Raw genomic sequence first — 22,559 nt, forward strand, 5'->3', positions numbered from 1 at the left:
GACTGCTCCAAGTGGAAGCTATCTGAATAACAAAGGACAGGCAAAGGATCATTTACTGACAGTCACTCACTTATATGTGACTGAGATATTGTTGCCTAAGTTTGTTCTAGGGCTGTTAAGAATATATACACATATATATTGCTGTAACTGAAATCAGTCTTTGCAGAGCTAGTCTTCATTTGAACTGAAGGCCAGCAATAACGTGTAGCATATTCCTGCGACATTATGTTTAACATTGCTTCCCCAAGTGACCTGGTGGTGGACTCACCAGATTCAAAATGTGTTTCTTTTTATAATGCATATATTAAATACACTTCCTGTTTAACTCAGTTAGTGATCAAGATTTCATTTTTATTGGACTTCCAGCATGTTCTGAACTTGACAGGGGTGCTGACCCAATCATTTATATATTTATTTTATTTGTCACATAATGCTGTAACCCAAATAATGTTTGGTCTTCCACCCACTTTTTGACCGGTTCCCCATCCACTAGGTTTTACTTTTGGGTTAAGGTAAAGATTAGGCATTTAGTTGTGATAATCAAGGTCTCTCTCCGTCTGTCTCCATCTTCTCCATTCTGCTTTACACGCACAGACTTGCTTTGTCTTTTACTTTCACATTTTTCACCCTTTTCCTGTACTTTTTTTTAACTCCATGATTTCTGTCACAGGCCTTCATCAGTCTCCCAGAGAAAGGTCTGATTTTCCAAGAGGGCAAGGGTACACGTAAGATATATAACATAATAAAACCAAATAATACTCAACACAGCAACAAAAAATATTTAAGACACACAGACATTGCAAAGGAAAACACAGCTGTACAGTTTGATACCAACGATCTTGCAGTTATGCCAGTGCTTTAGCACTTTGAGCAAGAATTGCTAAAGTACAGAGTATACATGTCTATGTTCTCTATTTCCATACACAAGCGCGCACACACACACACACACACAGTCACACACTCTTTGCAGTCTGGTTAGTTGCTGTGCATCTATTACCTGCCAGTCTGCTCTGATCTCTTTAGACAGCTCTGATCAAAAGATGTCATCCGACCTACTCGACTGGGCTCACTAGGGAAGTTAGCAATGGAGAGCATTTGTGTGCTTGTGTGTGTATTTTGGAGTAAATCACACTGTGGTCTGGGTGTAAATAAAATGACAGGATCACTTTAAGGTCCTGTCAAGTTGGCAGGAGGCGATTATGATAACGCCTGCTCTGTTCAAACGCAAACGGACACACTTAAATTCACTGGCCGGAGCATAATATACATGATGTAGCTCTTTCTCTGTCTCTTCCTGCCTGCCTGTGTCTCCTCTCTCTTTTCCTTTTCTTTTTCTCCATCCTTGTGCAATAATGCCTTTTTTTTTCGTTATCGCTGCTACAGGCCTGAGGTGCATCTGCTGAGAACAGATTGAAAGCAAATGTCACTCAGAGACAGATTCAGATCTTTAAATCAGTATAAAACAAAAGGATGCATGTGCGTCAACTCATCATCCACACAGCCTTTACACATACATGCATCCTCTAACTACAAACCTCCTGCATCTAAAAACTACATGCATCTCCACCACAAAGAAATAAAGAGAATTCCAAAAAATGAATTTGTAAAACAAATCAAACACAGAAGTAAAAGAGCAATGGTGAAGCTCTGTCTAAGCAATAAAAGGTGTGAAATGTGAGGGGATTTAGAGGAGAAAAAAACAGCTGGCAATAAAGCTGGAAAACAGCACTGCTCCAAGGCAATTTAGACTGCAAAACACAAACCATTAAGTTTGTGCATTATCTTTTAATTTAATCTTGAATGATTTATAATCCATCACGCAAGGCTTCAACCATATCCAATTATTCTCTGCTGCTTGATTGACAACAAAGGTGATTTATTAAGCTAATAAAAACTGATGTGCTCTCCACTTGCTCTGAAAATAACCAGCCGGACCGAGAGCATAAAGACACACTCACCCATGCACACACACACACACACACACACACACACACACACACACACACCTTCCTAAGAGGCATAAGATCAATATTTTCTGTGTGCATACGTGTTTATTTACATTAAATGTGTGTTTTTGTATCCAAGGTTTAAGTGTGTGTGGGAATCCTTTGAACAATCACTTAAGTATCTGTTCAGAAATCAGACTCCATCTGTCCCTGCCTCTCTCTTGCTGTGCCAGAAACGTTGGAAATCAAAATGTCAGATGCAGTGACGAGCGATGGTTTTGCCTTATGCAAGGCCGAATGATTATATTAGGCTTTAATTCCTCCATCCACGGCATATATGTCATCTTAGTCTCTGCTTTATCTGCTAATGTTACGCTCAATCACTTGATATTAATGGAAAAACAGAGAGCTAGGGGGCCCTGTAATGGTGGCAAATGTGTGTGTGTGTGTGTGTGTGTATGTGTGTGCGTGTCTTTGTTGATGAGCAGCAGGGAAGGGTGGGATAGAGGGGGTTAACGGTCTAGAGTTCACATGCATATCAATGTAGGGGAGTGCCATTAAGAATTATTAGCATGTTTACAGCACCAAGCCATGTATGAGGCTCATTTAATGAGGCTTCAGAGTCACACATGCTTTAATGTGGCCATGGGTACACACTACATGGCCTGCTTTCACTGCCTTTCAAATTTCTTTACAAGAATTTAGCTATCATTGTCATTTATGCTGACATGTTTGAAAGTGTGGAATTTATGAAGTTGGATTTAGGGCGACTGTCCAAATTATAGTTGAAATTCGAAATTTTATTAGAAGCAAATGTTTTGAGAAGCAGAAGAAGATGAGAATAATTATGTAAAGGGAGGACATTTTGCCTTTCCTTAAGCATAAAGAAGATTTTTTTTAGAGTTAAGATAGGGTTGGGATAATTATTAAGTGAGGTTAAATATGCAGGAGGCTGGAGTTATAAGTAAGATGTTAAGGAATCAATGTAATCAGTGGAAGTATAATAAATACAATACTAATAAATAATGTGTGCACGTTTACAACAAGTATAATCTCTGTATATACACACAAGTACAAAATAACAGATTACCTGGCCAATGTGACTGAACTAACAAAATCCTTGACAAGACCCAGACACAGTGGACACAGTCAACAGTTTTCCTGTTCAGTCTGTCCCAAGAACAGCACCGCTTCTTTTCTTTCTACACGCCAGGCATCACTAATAAATTACAATGACATATTTGGATTTCAATATGTTAAACTGTTTGATGACAACAAAGACAGAGAGGACCACTGATGTCATGGACACAGAGAAAACACAAGGTCTCTATACTGTATTCTCATCTCATTCACTTACATCAGTTGTTGAACTGAGTCATTTTACTAACATTAATACCCTCAGTTATTTTTCCAAATATATCAAATGTAACTTTAGTAGCATTTATTTTAATTGCAGTGTCTGTTCTTCTGCTTTGGCAGCAAACACTGTGTATTCCATGCCAAAAAATAGAACATGAATTGAAGAGAGAAAAAGAGCTGCATACTAAAATAAAACAACATAAGAAACAATTCAGTTGCCACCGTTCTAGTTTGTTTCTACGACTTGTCACACACATGAAAATGGAAAACACACACAAAGACACGCTACAGATACATTTAAACAAGTGTGGTGCATTTCACCGAAACACCGCTCTACAATGTCATTTAGATCCTTGTTGAACGCTGAATTTTAAAACCCGTTTATTTAAAAAGCAGTCCTGCAAAGGCTTCTGTCTTTTTATATTGATACTGTAGCTTGGGGACCTTGTGCATGTCACTCTCTATCAAAGGCTTGCTGAGTTTTCTCTGTTCATTTCACTTTTTCCACATTTTAACTTCTCCCCTTCTGTTCCCCTTCATCATATGTGTAGTAACGTGCAATTAAAATGTAATCTGAGAACTGTAAGTAGTTAAAGACGAGGTTTTTCCTTGGCTTTGATACAGTGTGTTGTTAGCATGTTAGTCTGACCGTAGGCATGTCACATGATGGATCTCTGGCCCTCGCAAGCCATCAACACCTTTCCTCTTGGCCATGGTGTGTGTCTGAGTGTGTGAGTTAGTCAGGGGGGAACGATGGGTTTTCAGTTTCAAAGCATTGGATTTGTGTGTCTGTGACAGAGTGTGTGTGTGTGTGTGTGTGTGTGTGTGTGTGTGTGTTTCCAGCAGGGCAATAAATACACAGACAGCAATGAATTATGTCAGGAAGGAGACTGCCATGTAATTAGGCCTGAAGACCAGAAAAAAAAGAAGAAAGGTCTTTTTAATGTCATGCAAACGATGTCAGAAAGGGTGTGCGTGCGTGTGTGTGTGTGTTTTGACCTCAGTATATAAAATAGTCCACATGACACATCACCCAGGCTACAATCTCAGAATGCTGTGATGGCAACCAAACCTTAAAGGAACACATAAACATGCACATGCCAGCAGACAAATACTGTACATATAAGAGGAGATCAAAAAGCCCAAAATGCATAGAGATGAACGGAGAAGAAATGGATTGATTTTTCCTCAAACACCACAATACAGATTAGTGGAACATTAACATATCCAGTAATAAACACAAAAGTTTTGTGTATTACACAGTGTATTACAGTATTAACGGTGTATGTTGTGCACCCCCCCCCCCCCGAATAAGCACATTTTAATATTTTTTATTTCTCAGTGGACATTACTCCTAGTTGGTTTTATGATATGGATGCGACAATAGGTTATAATAACTTTGATATATTGCAATAATACAGTACCTACTGAGAAAAAACAGTCTTTAGATGCAGTATGAATAAAAAAAGTAGAAAACAGGAAGTTGCTAAACACCTGACTAATGACATTGATTTTCCTGCTATTTAATGCAGTGATTAAGTCACAGAAATAAGTGCACTTCACTGTCAAAGTACCCTAGTACATTACTGCATTCTGCGAGATACCTAAAAAAAAAAAGACCTAAAACAGACAGACACTTAGCAGCATTGTCATTATTGAGAGTTGCATTATGTTGCTAATAATATAACATAATATTTGAATATTTGCTTTTACTCCCAGATAAATGTTTTAAAAATATTTAAGTTTTTACAACTTATTTAAATGTGTGTGACAATGCAGTTAATGTGCATGTGTGTGTGTGTGTGTGTGTGTGTGTGTGCACAACTTGGCTTAGAAAATGAAGCTAAGTGGGGGCTGCTGGGGGATGGTGGTTACTACACACACATTTTAATGCCAAACAGACATCAAAACCCTTGAGCGTGTCTTCAAACCCTTGAGGATGATATACAGATAGTGATTGGATGTTTATCTTAACACATAACAAAAAAAGCTCAAATGACTAGTTCTGCACACTCTTCATCATTGCACCATATGATGAGGAGTCTCTATATTACGGCCTTGTGCAGCTTAAACACACACACACACACACACACACACACACACACTAACATGATAGATACAGTAACAGTGGTGTTGGAGACACAACTGGAATTTGTGACAGCTGTGTGCAGGACATCATGTGACAGCTGCACACATACACACATCCCCCCCAATGTAAAACAGACCGTTCGCCATGTCTGGCATGTCTTGACACAGGCCACAATTGATTAGTGTGATTTACAACATAACTCCCACACACACAGTACACACACATGCAGACATTCTCTGTCAGTAAGATGTGTGTTTGCACATGTGTAATTGTGTGTTTGTGTGTGCTAGTCTGCTTTTGTACAAAGCCTATGGAATCTGAAAACACTGAGTCTTGTCAGGACTATGTCTAACATTTCCTCTTTGACAGGCAGAGACTCTCCCTCTTTCTTGCTCTCTCTCTCTCTTACACACACACACACACATACACACACACACAGCCACTGCTAGTCTGACACATCCCAACAAAGCTGCTAAAATGTTTATAAAATTCTGTTCATACCTAGGTTTATTTAGAAAAGGACTTTTAACCCTTATTTGCATTTTAAATCCTGTGGGCAGATCGCTCTAATGAAGCCGCCAGTCTCACAATGTTTAACTGAAAATACCTCAAGTGTAAGGGCAAAGGAGCTTTTTCCAGGCTTGATCAGATTATCTGTGTGAGAAAAAAAAAACTACATTTGTACCCGATCACCCTGGGCACTGGCAAAAAAACAATGGGTGGGTCACATTTATCTAAAAAGTTGCTGACACATTTGACCAGATAGCTTTTTCATAATGTACAAGCACCAAAAGGAGACAATTTCGGGTTTTGAATAAGCTCAAATTGAAGGGATGTGAAGAAATTACATAATTAGCGTAGCACTGTATTTTACCATCTGATGTTACAGATGTTGATGATTAAGACATCTCATTCAAGACTGAACTTAATTTGGGAGGAAAAAAGAAACATGGTTTGACGTCGCCTCTATCTTTCAATAAGTGCTCGGAGTGTTTGTAATTTTATGCTTTGTGCACTAGCAAACAAAAATATCTCATAGTCGATGCTCGTTAATTTTAATATACACTATTTACATCCTCATTGAAGTTACCAGCTTATAAGTTAAAGCCTCAATATACTCCCCAATTTCAATAACATTTCACAGTGAGTTTGAGTCCAGAAATCATTTCTATTCAATTTTTCTAATAATGAATATCTCATTTCGCTTTCATTCCAGAGTGACACAGCTTCAGCTTCCCATGATGGAAGTCAGAGTGGAGTGAAACTATCAGTCTTAATCTCTGAAATTCTTGACTGAGATATGTAATGGTTGCTTTGGCTTAAACCATGTGGTGATGATTCATACAGCACAGCCAAATGAAATGAAGCCCATATGACATAAGGGAGTTATTTAACACAAATTAGTTTTTTTTTTTTTTTCTATTTTAAAATGATGACTGATTAGAGTTCAGGAATGCTCAACAATTAATGATTTCTCAGAAACACTTCCTTGTTTTGGTTTCAGGAACTTGGTCTTAACACACCCAGATTACATTTCATTCAGGGTTGTATATGTTTTTAAAGGTTAGGAGAGAAAAAAAGTCTGACTAAATGGAAAACATCACTGAAAATCTATTCTATTCTCAGGCCTTTAAATATGATTGTTAATGTTTAAGAGTATATTCTAGTCACACAGTAGCAGTGTTGCTGTGTATGGTGAGGTTGTTTAACACCCTTGCTTATAATGGTCAATGAATCAATAGCTACATGTTAACCAATCAAGTTTCTATTGACCAGGTTATAAGTGCTAATGAAAGGCATACACACACTTACACAACACCACCTTCTTTTTCTTTCTGCTTACTCCACTGTGGATTGCTCATGATTCTGTAATGCCAATGTGCCTTTAAATAGCCTATGTTCTCTCATTTAGTTCAGTCAAAGCAGAGACTTTTATTTCTGTGTCATTTCTGTGTTCTCGTTGTGTGTGTGTGTGTATGAGAGAGAGAGGGAGAGAGAGAAAGAGAGTCTGAGGATATAACCTGGGGCAAGGCTTGAGGCTAAATCATTCCTGGAAGAGTGCCAGAGTAGGTAGAAAGCAAAATGTTAAATGCTGACTGATGCTCTGTCTGCTGCTTCCATCTCTGCCGCTTTCTCTGTCTCCCTCCCCCGGTCTGTGTATTTCTATAGCGACACATCCTCCCTCTCCTCTCTCTCTCTCTCTGTCTGTCTATCCTACCTGCATAAGTATCTGTCAATCCATTGAGTCTTCCTATCAGTCGGCATATCTACCTCCCTCTCTTTATCTCCACTGCAAAATATGTTCTAATACCATTTTGTACTACAGAAATCAGCCTAATCACCTTATATGTTTAGTCATTTATTTCCACACTTGCAGGTCAATTTGTTCATTCCAATAAATCAAAGAATTCGGCCTGGACTCATGAAGAAAGTTTTCACTTCATGCCCCAAAAGAAAGGACTTCACGTAAATGATGTCATTTTGAAGACTTGAGGACAAAATGTCTAAATGTATTAACTACTAAAATATAAAAATGTTTTTTTAAAAGGTCTTCTGAAACTACTTGTACTGCAATGGAAATAAATGACAACAAAATAAACCATTCAAAAGAAAAGGAAAACAAAAGGAAAAAAGAAAAGAAAAAAGTTATTTGCCATTAAGTAAGACACAGTATAAATGAAAGCAACAGACTGCTGGTCTGTCATATTTCATTTTACCATCTTAAATGAAGGCACTGTAGTTTCCAAAACCTTCAGCTCAATTACAACCAGTCTTCCAACCAAAACAACTGTATAGGTTGGTTGTCCTTAACTGACCTTTGTCATTATGGTAACATCAATAAACACATAGTTAAGGTTGTGGAACGGACATGGTTTGGTTAGGTTTAGGCACAAAAACTACTTTGTTAGGTTTAGGAAAAGATCATGCTTCGGGTTAAAAGAAGTACTTCATTAAAGTTAGAGGACCTTGTCATGGTTACGATAATAAACTCATGGTCAAGGCAGTGTAATGGTCATGGATAAAAGAAACAACACTGACTATCCATTTCACACGAGGAACAAACAGCAGTCGCCTGTGTGAAAGTCCAGTGTTTTGCTGACCCATCCATTCACCCCCAACATCCTTCTAATGTGGACTTTTTCACACTAGATACTGTGTCACCTGACCTATACTGTCGCTCTCATCATGATGATGATTTCATAGATACAAAGATCATTTTATATTTTATTTTATTTTATATAATATATTTATATTATAGGAACTACAAATGTTATTTAGAACTGATCTAAGGGAAGTGTACTCTACTTGAACTCAGTCATACAGGCTCCTCAGCCACTGTGCTCCTCCAGGGAACATCAGCTGGCACTGCCATCCCATACACACAAGACAATCTAAGTCCGGACTATTCTCGTTTGTGGTTCCCCAGTGTTGGAATGAGTTACCAAATACATCAGAGCAGAAATACATCAGATTCTTCAAGAATCTCTTGAAGACGCCTCTAACATTACATGCCTAACTCACACTTACTGTGCACTTCTTTACCTGATCTACATGCATTTTGTCTTACTGAACAGATTTAATACTTAGTGCTCACTCAAAGGTCTCCTGCTGTACTGAAACTTGAGTGAGTCTAACTGGTAAGTCACTTTGGTTAATAGTGTCAAATGAGTAAATGTAAATGTACTTTATTTGAGACAGCATCTTCTGTTTGCAGCCAAGGTCTTGTAACTAATTCTGGAAAAAGAAAAAAAAATCTTATATTAAATATAAATTTTCCTCTACTGCAGTGAGACCATTTGAAATAAGCAGGATATGTGAAATACAAGACAATCTCTTTGTGTCTTCCTGTTTGTCTCTCTGTCTATTTCTCTCCGTCTGTGTATTTCTCTCTCATGCTGTTGTTATGTCTCAAATCCTGGCTGGTTGTGTGTACAGAACATTTGGTTCCATCGGTGTGCTAGCTCTGTATAAACTCCAGATAATAAATGGTGGTGAGAAAATGAGGGATGTCAAAACACACAGGGACCCGGCTTGGGAGATCAAAGATGTGACACAGAGGAGAAGGCTAGAGATCCTGTCTAATACTTCAGCACTGATGTGAATGCACATATTAAGACTAAGAGGAGCATGCAAGCAAAGTGTATACATGAACACACACACATTGCACGCCAGTGACATGCAAGAACAGATCGATGATAAAAAAAATTGCTTTAATGAGTCATCTGATGAATCTGATATATATATATATATATATATATATAAAAGTATACTCACAGTACTGAGTCATACAGTAATGCCAGAATAAAGTTCAAATAGGTTTATCTTTAGTGAAGTTTCTAACTAACATCAATCATTTTTTCGTGGGCACGCTGGTGTGTTATTAAGAAAACATACTACGGCCTACTGCCGACGTTCTCGAGTATACTTTGGAAGTTTTGGTGCTAAAATCTAAATAAAACCAGAACTTCTGGTTTCTATTCCAGAAATAACAAAGCCTAATTCACTTCACACTTAGATTTAACTAAAAATCCATCTTTACAAAATAACCTTGCCCAAGGGTCTGATGTGTGGGTCAAAATTATTATTTTTTATTGCCTTTGATAAAAACCATTTCCTACAAGCTGACGGACATACTCAGGCCAGTGAAGCTACTTCCCCATGGTGCCAAAAAAATTAGACAGGATAGAAAGTAGTCACTAGAGATCACAGCTAAAAAGGTGAAAACATGACATCAGAAAAGAGCATTGGTGGATATGAATGGAGAAGCCAACAGTTACAGTGACATATGATATGTGTGCACTGGGAGACATGATTTATTTTTTAAATCAGGATTTAGGACCATTTAGACTTTCAGACAGTCTCTTCTCAAAGGCATTCATCCTGCCCATTTCGTCACATCATCAGAAAGGTGTGGGAGGAGGACATTTGGAAGCTGTTCTATGTTCGAAGGCTTCTGACACCTTAATGGTTTATCTGGCTTAATCAGACTTCAAAATCCTGTCACGCCATTTGTCTCCATCATCAGTAAAACCATCCAAAAAGGTTAAAATGCCAAAAATAGGTCATCTTTAACACAGACACATAAAGCAGGTGGGTATCACTCACTCTGCTTTTTCATTCTCTGCATTAAAAAAAAATGCCTTCACTTCTTTTTACAGCAGATCCCCTCCTAATTAATTAGAACAGTGCCACTGAGAGCTCGTTTTATCAGCACTCATTCATTCCACTCCTCCAAGTGCCTTGAATGCTTGAGGAAGGGAAAAAGAAGGAGTCCAGAGTTACTGCAAAAAGCAGTGACAAATAAAGAGCCCCTTTTTTTCTCACCTTTTCTATTTTACCCACCCCCCCTCTCTTCTTGGGCAAAGCCAGGACCAAGTACCAGCAAGGGTCATATCTTTTTAATTATCTCTCCCTCCTTTGATTAATTATTCGGCGTGACAACAGCGCGTTCGTAATGCTTTTCACCTGCCGCTGCTGACTGACGGCCCCTCTGTCGAACTCAAAAGCAAACAGCTGCTGCCATGATCGCCTAGCAACCGGCCGGTGATGGATGAGTACGAGAGATGGATGGCCACAATAAATCACCACATCTGCCTTGGCGCAATAGAAACCAGGGAGGAGGGAGAGAGATGGAAGAGAGGGAAGGAGAGAAGGGAAGGGGGGAGCATACCATATTATTTAAAATGGTTACATACACGTGGACGGAGTTTTGATAAGGAGCCATAGTTTGTTGCTGTCTCTCTCCTCCTTCACTTCTCATTTTCACTTTGACATATCCTCGTTTTAGCATCATTTCAGCAAATTAGAATTATAGAAATCATTTAGAGTCTATACTACATCTTGTGGAGAAGTGGTAGCAGTGGTGACAAAAGAGTTCCATGACATACAGAACAGATAATCCAAATTGTAGCACAAAATCACTTTGGATCACCAGTTACAAAATCAGAACCTTTAAAAATATCTGCAGCCTGAGCTGTTAAGGCTGGTGATACTGCAACTGTATGTAGTTATAAATATTGAAAGTAATGTAAGCTGTGAAGTTTATATGCTTCACCTGCGCATTGCATACAAACACCCAAATAACACAACTGGTATTTTACATTACGAATTTCATATTTGTGTTAATGTATTTATTTAAATGGTTTGGTAAATAACCTTGCGTCTGAACGGGTACTTTTCTTCTCAATATTCCTTTCATTCCATAAAACTTTTGGGGTAAACAATTAAACTGAAATGTTTTTTCCTACCTGTTCGCTAACCATGACACATACATCCACATACTGAATAGCGTTGCACGTTTCAACTCACAACCTTCCTACAGAAAGTGGGCTCTGATATTTCCAATGATGTGTGTGCAGTGAGGCCTTCATGGTTTCCCTTCAGTGTAACACTCTGCTACTGTTAGCACGCTTGCCGCATGACTGCCTCGTGTGCACTGGAATATAAATCAGTACTATGCATGGTGGTTGTTCAGGGTAAGGATGGCATTGCTGTCAAGTCCCAAATGATTAAAGCCGATAATAGTATTTTGACTGTATAAAGTTTCATTCAAAAATGTATTGATAGCACAACTGACTCTCCTCTTTTCAAACTAACAACAATAACTGTATCATCAGAATTTGATTGACTAAGTCCAACAAAAAAAAAAAAAAAAACAGGTCTCTAAAAGCTGTATCATTAAGCTAATTTCATGCCATTCATGTGTGTGGGAAGCCAGCAAGCTGTCAGACAGCACAGCCAGGGGAGGACTCTTACATACTTGTTCTACGGGCTCAAAAATGTGGAAGCCTGAGGAAGGCTGGGAAACTTTTTTTTGGCATATGCAACAAAAGAGCAACTTCCATTGGAATGAATGAGTTGACAACTTGAACATGGTATCCAAAGAGTGCTACACCAGTTTAGCATTGCACTCCTATAATGTTGAAGGAGTGAAATGCTACCTGGACTGGACCAACAATGAACAGTATGAACATCAACAAAAAGAATCAAAATCAACTCCAACCTTTGACCTCTCATGACCCTGATTTGTATTTAGATCTTTAATCTTTCTTGTTTGTGTTGTTATTTGCCGCACACTTTCAGTCACCGCTCTCACTGTTATTCTTCTTTCTCTTCCTATGTTGAGACCCTGACTGTGTCCCCTCTTCCTCCCACCCCCATTCTCCTCCTTCACCTGCTATGTCTTCACACACACACACACACAGACGTAGCTGTAGCTCAGGTTACAGCTCTGTAGTGATCCAGTCTAAATAATATAGCAGTGATGAATGGCAGGGCCAGATTCATATCCATCAACAGGCTCTTTTTTAAGGAGCATCCATCTTCTATAAGGCTTCCCTTTGAATCAGGGAAGAAGTGAAGTGAGAGAGAAATGCACTGCCCAAACCCTTGGGAGAGCCTTGTGCGCAGTTGTGTGGTTTTGTGTGTGTGTGTGTGTGTGTGTGTGTGCGCACATTAGATAAGACATTATGACTGATACATGCCTGCAAGCACCTCCTTTAACACATGAGCATGGGAGAGAGACATACACAAACTGTTATTGACACACAAACACAAATGCATGCCTGCATATGCATCAAGGAGATTAATGGAGGTATGATTTACAATCTATACTTCTCTATCATACGAAATGTGAGTAATTGTGTGTAAAATACTGTTTAAAGTTGCTGTATCAATATCACACTCACATGCTGTTTTTCTCCCGGTCACCCACAGGGGATATGGAAAGTAGCCGAGCAAAAACATTAGTGAAACTAGTCCAGCCGATTTCTTCCTCCACTCCCCCAACTTCTCACACACTCACTCATTCAACACCAGTAATCCCCCTCTTTCTGTTTCTCTCTCTCCTCCTCGCTGTTCATCCCTCAATCCCTCTCTCCTTTCCTGGAGGACCTCAGAGGCAGAAGGAAGGACTCCCCTAAACACTGCAGCACACGTACAGCATGTGCTTGTATGCACACACAAATGCATACGCACGCACCCCTATGCTTTCCCACACACACATGCGAGGCCCTGGCAAAGGCCTGTTTGATAAATGACACACGTCATTGTGTCAGGAAAGAAGGGTGGGTCTGTGATGTATGGAGGGGGACAATGAGAGGGGGAAATCGACTGTTTGGCAGTGAGACGGTACTCGTCTACTCACTGCTCTCCTCCTCTGGTTTCTTGGAAACCTCCAAAAGCATGCGCCAAACATACATGCATCCCACATACATACTTTAAACGACAACCACATCAATGCACAGTCTAATATGCAAGTGCACGCATACATGCGCTCAAACCTGCACCAGATATTCTGTCTGGGTGAATGTGTTTGGGGCAAAGAAAAGGTCGTCCCACTTTTCCTTTTCAGTTTCCCCCTTTTTTCTTGTGCTCTCCCTTTCTTCGCATGGCTTTTTCTTCCTTTTTTTTTTTCAAGCCCTTTGCCTTCCCTGGCTGAGTTATAGAGAGGAAGAGTTCATCAAGGCAAAAGAAAAAGAGAAGAAAAGGAGAGAGAAGCAACTGCTGGTTATGGGCAGGCGAGCAGCGAGGGGGGGGGGGGCGCAACGATATCAATCACAGTCCCGTTTGGCAACAGAGATACTAGTATTTCAAATAAAACAGCCAAACCTAGACAAATAGCCTTAACATGGGGCTGTAACCTGAGTACCCCCCAGCACCACCCTGAAACTTCTCATAAAGTGGAGAAACAGAGAGAGACTTCTGCTTTGTATTTCTTTTTTTTTTTCCCCAATCTTCCTCGCTGACTATCTTTCTCCTGCCTCTTTTCTCTCTTTGTCGTTAGGAGGCGAGGTGGCTGACATCTGCAGAGTGCATTTAAAGAGAAAAAAATGTGTCAGAGGAGTGTGATGCACTCTTTTGCACGCATGCACACACAGACACACACACACACAAGGCCCCCCTTGCTCGGTTTCATTAGCTCACTGGCAGGGTGGCACTTCTCAAGCTCATTACTGAGGAAGGATTTATGGCGCGGCAGCCAGTGGCGGAGAAAAGGCATCTGTCAATAATTGCAGGGAGCAGCAACTCCCATCTCCACCAGCTTTGAAATCTCATTAGGTATGCAGTTATCAGGCATAAAGATCAAAAACATTACTCAGCTCCGACAGAAACCGACCAAGAAACATTAATTAGCAACAGGCCCTCGCAGTATAAAATAAAACAGCCTTCTTCCTCACTCCTCTCATCTCTCTCACTTTTCTCTCCCTTTTCAGCATGGTCGACTCTCTCTCTCTCTCTCTCTCTCTCTCTCTCTCTCTCTCTCTCTCTCTCTCCCTCTCTCTCTCTCTCTTGTGCATCTCACCTGCCTCCTTGCTCTTAACCCTCTTTGAGACCACACACAAAATAGACAGAAACACACACTCAGAGGTGAGTGTGCTGGTTCTTAACGCATGTTTCCTACCACACCCGTGTAAGCTCAGACCATATGAAACCATGCATTTCCTGGTTGACTCATAAACCTTCAGACAGACACACAGTCGTGGTGTTGTAGCGGGTATGGATAATCCCCAGCATCTGAAACTGATCAGAACATGAAACAAGAAGGAAGACTTGGAGGGCCAAAGGCATGTCGGACTGTCTTTTGGCAGTGACTGAGTGGTGACCATTCAGCCATATGTGTGTGTGTGTGTGTGTGTGTGTGTGTGTGTGTGTGTGTGTGTGTGTGTGTGAGGAGAGAAGAGAAGAGGAAGGCGCTGTCAGCTTGAGAAGGATGTCAGCTCAGGCTGGCCCTGATTACCAGGGCCCAAGACGGGTCCTTGCTGGCTCCCCTGCCTTTTATCACAGCCACCGTCTAACAAACAGATGCACTCACACACACACATACGCACACACACACACACACACACACACACACACACGACTGATGGCTGCCAGTCTTGTCTAGGTATAGCCAAAGCCTCCGTGGGAAAGGGAAGCGAACGGTCCTGATTGTGTGAGCGTGCACACAAACACACTCATACACACACTTTGCAGACATAAAGGAAACCCCCACTGAGGGTAAAAAGAAACCCAGACCTGGAGCCAAGCCCAGATGACACTCAAAAGATGCGCACACACACACACACACACACACACACACACACACACACACACACACACACACACACACACACGCACCTTGTCTTGACACTGTCTCATCCTCCTACTGGGCCTGCAGTTCCCTACACTCCATGAGCCTCTTTTCTACACACACACACAGTATCCTGTCTCCTGAACATGATATGAAGTACAACAGTCTTTACATGCTATAATAATATAGCTAACCATAAACAGAAGCTACTTTTGTTGCTGGAAACAGCACTGACTACTTGGCTGACTAGTAAAGGTTTCTCTCAGAAATTTGTCCACATTTCTTAATATGATTGAAACCATGATTTGAACCCAGTATTTGATGATGCGTATGACCTCTTTGATTTTAAGACATGTTCTTGTGAGCCTGTGGCCAGAACACAGACCACCCCAGAAGCATTTTTTCCCATAATACAGCAGATCTGGTCTATGTAGCAGTAAATACATATATATCTGCCTTGTGTCAGCACAGGAAGTGTGTGTGTGTGTGTGTGTGTGTGTGTGTGTGTGTGTGTGTGTGTGCATACGGAGATCTCGCTCCATTCACTCCAATTCCTGTTGTAGCAGGGTGCCTCAGTGTGGGCCTTTGAGCCAATCAAATACAGCAAGGGGCCACTAGTTGGTTGGTAAGACCAGTACCCTTTGATCTCTGTTATTAAAGGTATGTTTGGAGTCCATTACATAGTTGTTGTTTTTTTCTTGTTTTTTAAATGGGACAAGGCACAGATCGTGAATCTTATTTTAATCTCTCATTTTAAGTATTTGTACTTCTTTTTGTAATTCTCTGCTTCCTCATTTCACTCTTTCTAATTATTATTCTTTATTGCACATTGCCCTTTTTTTAGCACAGACAGTGTTACCCTGCTTTTCAGTACATACATTGTATGCATTGTCCAAATACAATCGGACACTTTTGCTTTGCATATAGTTTAAGCAACTTTAATTGCAACACACTTAATTCACAGATATTTTAAGAAATCTGCTCTGATTTGTTACATTTAAAAGGCTACTATCAAGAATACTGTAATAAACGTGTCCCAAAGAGACAGTCTCTTTAATAAACCTTGTACTTCCTCCTTCCTTTCCATCGTCCTTTCTTACTACCCTTAAACATATGTTTAGTTGCACTTGATGTTTATATGGTATACTTAATTTCATACCAAAGAAAATAACAAAAGAAAATATAGAGTTTCTTAGTATGCATGTGTCCTGTCCTCTGCAACCTCTCTTGCATTCTTTGCACCCACCTCTCTACAGGCACAATCCATTGCTCTCTCCTCACAAAATAATCTTTTGGGAAAAAGAGGAGAACAGGGAGGGGATAGACAGAGGAGAGGGAGAAGAATGGGGGTGGGGGGGTGATGATGCAGGATGCAGCCTTGTGAGCCAATTTAAGAAATAACTGCTGATGCATCAGCTATTGACTGTTTGAGCGCTCGTGATAACGCTCAAGGCGAAACTGGGAGCAAAATGACAGCATCAACTGCCTGCAATAAAGTGCAGTGCGCCAGACCAAGGGAGCTCTAATTGACAGCTGTCAACTTAATGGGAGCCATGACGGAAGATTCTGGGAGAGGGAGGAAAAGAAACACTGTTTATAAACCATCAGCCACTTATCCTCAAGGAAGCTCCAGCTCCCCTCCCTCCATCCCCTCCCCTCCCTCTTTCTCTCTGTCTATGATCGTCATTTGTCTACTTGCTTGCTTTTTCATTCACTTCTGCTTTCTCCTGCCCATGCTTATAATCTTTTTTACAATCTCATTCCCTTTCTGTCTTTGCCTATGATAGAATATTTAACTATGCAACAGTTCTCCCACTTTATACGTACACACTCTCTCTCTCCCAGTTCATTGTGGCAGAGCGTTGTGGGGCAGGAGCACTGAGAAAAGCAGAGGAAGGCCATAACTAATCACAATGTCAGTTAGCTGCCTGGGAAAGACTCACTCTGCACAAAGTAATGCGGGGAACAGGACTGAGACTGGGACACAGAGACTGGAACAGTGTTGTGTTGTCAGCTTAGCATACATGCAAAAGTTAGGAAACATGCTAAGTTTTAGTCCGAGACAGGCCAGTAAGAGCACTGATAAACATTTAATGACTACAGTTCTATCCCAAGTTCCATACGTGACATTATGCCATGCTAAAAAAACTAACAAACAAAAGAGTGACACGTGCTTTCAAGGTGTAGGGAACCATATAGCCTTTTACAGCACGTAATTCGTAAAGAGAACTCCCCTCACTTTTAATATTTCTTACTCCGATCTGTCAGCACGAATGAGTTACATCTGAAAAAATTGGATAAATGCATTTTAAAGAGAATTAATATATTTTAGTTTAAGTCAGGTGGGGAATAGTCAGGCTATAAGCATTAAAGAACCACCAACCATCGGATTAATGGACTGCAGATGGAAAACTTTAAAGTGCTGCTATTCAAATATATCCACTTCATTAGAAATTGGAGTGGACAACTTTCTCTTCAGGGATGAGTAACTTCTGAATTTCATCTTTCAATGAAGGACTTGAGTAATTCCTCTACCGTGTCTAATAGGTCATTTTCAGGTGACCTTTGAAATGTTGAAGTGGAATACTAGAATACAAAAGACAAAAATCAAAAGTTTTGGGAGTGAAAACATGTCCTGAATAAGATGATGTATTTTATCCAAGAGTTAGCGAGAGAAAAAAAAGAGTTTCATTTATCTGTGCTACACTAAGTAAGCTTAACATGGCTAAAGAAATATATGAGATAAAATTACTGGACAAAGGTTATCTATAACTTGCTTATTGATAGTACAATATAATAAACAATACTATTTTACCTTTTCATACAAGGAAAGGGCATCAATAGATTTATTAAGATATTTTTTAAACAAGGTTAATTAGCTTTATTATATTGTATATTGTTTCATTTGACCCTATTGCCATCCACTGGACTGGACTGTAGACTCTGATATAAGGTGGCAGTAAATTATATCTTGCTGTATTTTTAAAAACAAGATTATTTTCACTGCAGTCACCTCTCACATGAAATGTATTTTAAAACAGCAAATTGTACATTTAGAAATTAAAAATCCCAGTTAAAAATCTTCGCTATATGCAGCTGAACAATGTGAACATGTGTGTATCAGCATTGTGAGTATGTGTGCAAGTGTACCCGCGCCCTCCTGTGAATCTGTGAGTGTGTGAGTGAGTATATTTAAATGGGCCACTGCATCTCGACTTAGATCCACCGCGAGTGCAACGTTAACACACATCAAGCGTGATTAATCTCTTGTTCTCATCTACAATCAATCACACACACACACTCGCAGACGTACAAACACACACACACACACGGAGGCAGAGAAATCACAGAAATCAGCTGCTTTTCCTCCACGGCTGCCATCTATCTCCTGTTGGACAGAACCAGATCTGTCTTGATGTTAATATTTACATAAATCATGCTTAGCCTCTTTGGACACCATGCTGATGATAGGTGTTTCTGAAAAATCAACTCGGGTGAAAAATCCTCCCACTCTGAGAAAGTGTCATTGAGTAGCTAATAATGACCAGTGTCAACGTCATCAATCTGCAGTAGGCTCATAAGAGGACAATGCACCTTCACACACACACAACGCTATGTTAAAACCGTGCAGCTACTACTTACTGCTAAACATCTTTCATTTTAAATAACCTACATAGCTTTGAAACAATAGCTTTGTAGTTCCACGTGTGAGGCTATAAGTAAGTAGAATAAGGAACTGTAAAAAATGTACAGGTAAAAAAAATAATCTGGCTGTTTGATGTTCAAGCTTCCTCCCTTATAACAATGATCTGTTTGGTCTAGCCTGGCTTTGAAGCCAACAGACAAAAGCCCACTGCTCGTCTGAGCTTTGTCCTTTCCTGATGTCAGGCGCACTAAAAAAATAAATATCCCAGAAAGTAGTATGTGTGTGTGCACGTATACATGTGTACATGAATAAGCCGGGGTGACTTAAATTGACCCATGTTTTTAATAGACACACACACACACACACACACACACACAATGTTGCCACTTTCACAGACTAATTTCTCTGGTCAAGTACTTAAAAAAATCTGTACCGCTCATTTCAGAAACAACCAGGATTAGCTTCCTACCTATCTGTCGCCACTGATACCCATACCCTGCCACCACTGCCCAAACCCACACCTGTGGTGGGGTAGAAAAAGGGGGGGACGTGTCAGGAGGGGTAGGGGGGCAAATGAGGACGGTGTAAGATCAAGTTGATTACATCCAGCTACGCTGCAGACCTAATTGGCGAGCGTGACAGTGTGCGGAGCTTGTCATCTCCAATCATTAGGCCTGTCAGAGATCCATCAGATGCTCGGCTAATTAGGAGAACGCTAATGAAGCTGGCAAAACAACTCCTCTTTTTAGACGGCTGAGTGCGCTCCATCGCCGGGGTGGGAAGTGTGTGTGGTGGTAGGGTGGGGGAGGTGGAGAGGTTTGCTGGAAAAGAAAGAGGAAGAGCATGTGGGATCACGGGGAGGATAGAGACAGATGTAGACTTGTGTAAAGGAAACTGGTTATTTCTCTACATCTGTACCCTAACAAAAACAGAACCCTGTGGAAGAGTTTGGATAGGACTGTGATGCCATGTTCAAGTGGATCTAGATATGGTCTGTTTTGGCACATGAAAAGCTCCAAATCAGCAGAATTAAAGACACTTTTCGATAAGCACTCTGACCTTTAAACAGATTTACGAGTTTCTGTCATTTTAACAAATTTGATGGTTGAGTGATTCGCCGCCTTTAACCACAAACCCTTGAAAAATGCTTCATTTCCTGGGTACAGGATAGAGAGACCAAATCAGTGACATAAAAGGGAGGAGAAGTAGAAGAACAGAATAGATTTTGCTGTGGAAAAAAAGGCAAAACAAAACAACAACAACAACAAAAAAACACCCCCCACCACCCCCCAAGTTTCTAATCAAGACCTATCATTTGCCATCCTCCCATAACTCTTACCATCACTGTGGCGCAATCAATTTGTCATCACTTTTTTTGTGCCATGCAGTTCTCCTCAACCTTATAACTTGCAGCTGTGAGCCAGGAAAGGAGGGAGGGAGGGAAGGAGAAGGAGATGGTGGGAGGAGGAGGAATGAAGAGTAAAAAATAGGAAGTTGCCAATAGTGTAAAATGAAACTCCTCCTTTGCCTGCCTCGTGTTTGTTCTCGTCCGCTCATCAAAGAAATAAATGCCTCATTTTCTCTCCCGCTCTCACTGCCGGCACACTCACTCGCTCATTCCAACTGAATAAAAAGGCTTTCAGTCATCCCACTATGCATGGATCCATCCATCCATCCATCTATCCGTACATCCACCCATTCCGTTGCCCCCACCCAATGCGTCCATTAGCTAAAACATTTTGATCAAGTCCCTGGGTTGAGAATACATAAGACTCTCTCTCCCTCTCTCTTTCTGCCAGCCTCTGATTGACCATTAAGGCCATTGATGAATGTGGCTGTGAGAGGGCAGACAATTAAATCAAATATGAAACAAAGTCTCTCTGACGGGCCCTTCTGATGGAGCAAACCAGTCTTCCGCCTCACGATTAGGCTAATAGTTACATTTTTCATACCACTCCATGAGCGTGTGTGCAAAAAGTATTGCAGTCTTGTTTATATGTACTATAAAGTAATTGCAGCATGTCTTGTGTGTATGCGCCACTGCACTGATGTAATTATGTGTGTTAGAATGTGTGTGTGTGCATTGCTAGACTGTAGGCAATTTTGGAGACTACATTTGCTGGAGTTTAACAAAGTTGCAAACAAGGGTGTGCTTGACTTAAATTAAAATGTTAAAGGTCATGAATATTTTATTACCAATCTACTACGATGACTATGAATGGTAATTAGTGTTTCAAAGCCACCTGATGACATGCTACAGACAAAAGCTATAAATAAAATTAAGGTGCGTCTAATTTGTTTAATTGACTCACAACCTCAAATTTTAAAAACGAGCACAAATTATTAGCCTCGAAAAATGATGTGATGAGAAAAGCACCAAAAGTCTCCTTCCACTTCAGCAGCAACATAAAATAAAAGCCGAGTTCAGTCCTTTATCCTTGTCAGGTCTGAGATGAAAGGAGGAAAAAGTAGGAAATTTAAGCCACTAAAAGGGGAAAAATACAAAAAAATGTAATTAAACGATGGCTAGAAGTTTGCAAGGCCAGACATGACTGCCCTGCTTTGCTACCAGAGCGAGCGAGAGAGGGAAGGCTGGAGGGAGGGGTGATTTATTGACACTTATCGGGAATGAACAGATCAAAGGCTCAGCCAGATGACAGGTGATCAATCAGGCATCAAATCAAAGATGGCAATTGTCCATTAAAGCTCTCTTCCAGTATACACTGCCTCACCAGGCTGTGAAAGAATCTTTAGACCAGAGGAAAAGTCTTTCCCAGAAACCGAAAGGGAAGAGAAAAACAGACCGAACCCTGATGAAAAACAAGGATGGTACATTTTCAGAGAGGTTACAATATTAAAGTCTCAAAGAAACAAAGACTACTGACTGAGAACAAACTATAAGAATGGTTTTTATGTGACTACTGGGGAAATATAATGATATGATGAGAGATTAAATTTGCTCAAAAATCAAACAAGTTCACTTAAACCAAGTATTGTGTATCAAAACACGTTTACAAATTGAAAGAAAAACAGAAAGAAAAATAGAAAGATACTGATTGTATGAGACAAATGTTGCTAAAAGAGTTAAGTTGCTGTAATGTAGAGTAAATCAGGCTGCCCCAAAAGAAATCAGCGAGCATCGAAGGCCTACGTGACAGTCAGCTGACCTTAAGGTTCCACCAAACCTCGCCAGTATAGATCCTTAATTCCACAGTCAATACAAGGAGGAGGAGGAGGAGGCAGCGTGAACGAGTAAAGGGAGGTAAAGAGAGATCTATAAAAGACCAAGTTCTCTGAGGCGAGGTGAAAATGAAGAACGAGAACAAAAAAAGGACTTTTCACACTGAAAACTCTCACAGGGCACTCCTCTCTAGAATGCTTAGAGAAGTATGTAAAGGCTGACCTCTGACCTTTGTAGAGGCGATAGGACGGTCGCTGTAACTACTG

The 22,559-nt window shown here is 40.3% G+C and overlaps 1 protein-coding gene across 1 annotated transcript in view; it reads right to left on the reverse strand.

Moving 5' to 3' along the window:
* The window catches only part of tshz3b (teashirt zinc finger homeobox 3b), a 36,306-nt gene that overhangs the window by 11,857 nt on the left and 1,890 nt on the right, over positions 1 to 22,559 (reverse strand). The window lies entirely within an intron of this gene.

Source organism: Lates calcarifer, linkage group LG2, assembly GCF_001640805.2.
Source record: "Lates calcarifer isolate ASB-BC8 linkage group LG2, TLL_Latcal_v3, whole genome shotgun sequence".
In the NCBI taxonomy this organism is placed as follows: domain Eukaryota; kingdom Metazoa; phylum Chordata; class Actinopteri; family Centropomidae; genus Lates; species Lates calcarifer.